Source organism: Styela clava, chromosome 13, assembly GCF_964204865.1.
Source record: "Styela clava chromosome 13, kaStyClav1.hap1.2, whole genome shotgun sequence".
Taxonomy (NCBI): domain Eukaryota; kingdom Metazoa; phylum Chordata; class Ascidiacea; order Stolidobranchia; family Styelidae; genus Styela; species Styela clava.
The window spans coordinates 15,755,001-15,757,500 of record NC_135262.1 but is presented as its reverse complement, the minus strand read 5'-3'; the positions used below and the strand labels follow the sequence as shown (position 1 = coordinate 15,757,500).

At 56.5% G+C, this 2,500-nt stretch overlaps 1 non-coding gene across 1 annotated transcript in view; it reads left to right on the top strand.

Annotated features, from left to right (window-relative positions):
* Positions 1-2,445: 2,445 nt before the first annotated feature.
* Positions 2,446-2,500, top strand: part of LOC144431626 (small subunit ribosomal RNA) — a 1,810-nt gene continuing 1,755 nt past the window's right edge. The window contains exon 1 of the ribosomal RNA XR_013480188.1: positions 2,446-2,500. This exon is cut by the window's right edge and continues 1,755 nt beyond it. This is a non-coding gene — a ribosomal RNA (small subunit ribosomal RNA).

The following is a 2,500-nucleotide window of genomic DNA, read 5'->3' as shown; positions in this document are numbered from 1 at the left end:
GTAAGGCATGTCAGAGCGAAAGACAGTAATTTCGAATGAGCCAAGAAAGAGCGGTGCGGGGCCGGTCGGAGCGCACCCTTTTCTCGGTGGCTGGCGGGCGAGAGAGTGCTGCGTCGCCGGCATCGGCGTCGAAAGAAGCCGAGCCGAAAAAAGTTAAAGTACAAACGTGCAAGCATACTAACCTAACCCTAGGTAAGGCATGTCAGAGCGAAAGACAGTAATTTCGAATGAGCCAGGAAAGAGCGGTGCGGGGCCGGTCGGAGCGCACCCTTTTCTCGGTGGCTGGCGGGCGAGAGAGTGCTGCGTCGCCGGCATCGGCGTCGAAAGAAGCTGAGCCGAAAAAAGTTAAAGTACAAACGTGCAAGCATACTAACCTAACCCTAGGTAAGGCATGTCAGAGCGAAAGACAGTAATTTCGAATGAGCCAAGAAAGAGCGGTGCGGGGCCGGTCGGAGCGCACCCTTTTCTCGGTGGCTGGCGGGCGAGAGAGTGCTGCGTCGCCGGCATCGGCGTCGAAAGAAGCCGAGCCGAAAAAAGTTAAAGTACAAACGTGCAAGCATACTAACCTAACCCTAGGTAAGGCATGTCAGAGCGAAAGACAGTAATTTCGAATGAGCCAAGAAAGAGCGGTGCGGGGCCGGTCGGAGCGCACCCTTTTCTCGGTGGCTGGCCGGCGAGAGAGTGCTGCGTCGCCGGCATCGGCGTCGAAAGAAGCCGAGCCGGAAAAAGTTAAAGTACAAACGTGCAAGCATACTAGCCTAACCCTAGGTAAGGCATGTCAGAGCGAAAGACAGTAATTTCGAATGAGCCAAGAAAGAGCGGTGCGGGGTCGGTCGGAGCGCACCCTTTTCTCGGTGGCTGGCGGGCGAGAGAGTGCTGCGTCGCCGGCATCGGCGTCGAAAGAAGCCGAGCCGAAAAAAGTTAAAGTACAAACGTGCAAGCATACTAACCTAACCCTAGGTAAGGCATGTCAGAGCGAAAGACAGTAATTTCGAATGAGCTAAGAAAGAGCGGTGCGGGGCCGGTCGGAGCGCACCCTTTTCTCGGTGGCTGGCGGGCGAGAGAGTGCTGCGTCGCCGGCATCGGCGTCGAAAGAAGCCGAGCCGAAAAAAGTTAAAGTACAAACGTGCAAGCATACTAACCTAACCCTAGGTAAGGCATGTTAGAGCGAAAGACAGTAAACTCGAATGAGCCAAGAAAGAGCGGTGCGGGGCCGGTCGGAGCGCACCCTTTTCTCGGTGGCTGGCGGGCGAGAGAGTGCTGCGTCGCCAGCATCGGCGTCGAAAGAAGCCGATCCGAAAAAAGTTAAAGTACAAACGTGCAAGCATACTAACCTAACCCTAGGTAAGGCATGTCAGAGCGAAAGACAGTAATTTCGAATGAGCCAAGAAAGAGCGGTGCGGGGCCGGTCGGAGCGCACCCTTTTCTCGGTGGCTGGCGGGCGAGAGAGTGCTGCGTCGCCGGCATCGGCGTCGAAAGAAGCCGAGCCGAAAAAAGTTAAAGTACAAACGTGCAAGCATACTAGCCTAACCCTAGGTAAGGCATGTCAGAGCGAAAGACAGTAATTTCGAATGAGCCAAGAAAGAGCGGTGCGGGGCCGGTCGGAGCGCACCCTTTTCTCGGTGGCTGGCGGGCGAGAGAGTGCTGCGTCGCCGGCATCGGCGTCGGAAGAAGCCGAGCCGAAAAAAGTTAAAGTACAAACGTGCAAGCATACTAACCTAACCCCAGGTAAGGCATGTCAGAGCGAAAGACAGTAATTTCGAATGAGCCAAGAAAGAGCGGTGCGGGGCCGGTCGGAGCGCACCCTTTTCTCGGTGGCTGGCGGGCGAGAGAGTGCTGCGTCGCCGGCATCGGCGTCGAAAGAAGCCGAGCCGAAAAAAGTTAAAGTACAAACGTGCAAGCATACTAACCTAACCCTAGGTAAGGCATGTTAGAGCGAAAGACAGTAAACTCGAATGAGCCAAGAAAGAGCGGTGCGGGGCCGGTCGGAGCGCACCCTTTTCTCGGTGGCTGGCGGGCGAGAGAGTGCTGCGTCGCCGGCATCGGCGTCGAAAGAAGCCGAGCCAAAAAAAGTTAAAGTACAAACGCGATGCTAATGAGCGAGCCGTTGTCTCGACTAATATGTAGGGGGCGTTCGATCGAGCGTCTGGCTTGAGCGCTTGTCGGCCTAGCAGAACGGTCGCATTGTTATGCCCGGGTTTTAGGCACCGCTGCAGGCGGCCGGCAGAGCTCTTGTTTGTGCGAAACTGAATGGATCGAGCCCGAGAGAGGGCGAGCAAAGAAAAAACGCAAATCGCTCCGCCTGGCACTGCCGGCGAGAGCGTGGACGTCGCGGCCAGCGACTGTCGAAGCTGAGTACGGCCGCAGGCGATCGCCTCGGTCTTAAACGAATGCGACGAGCACGCGCCGGGCGGCCCAGCAAGGGCCGAGCGCAGCTGTCGCAGCTATCTGGTTGATCCTGCCAGTAGTGATATGCTTGTCTCAAAGATTAAGCCATGCA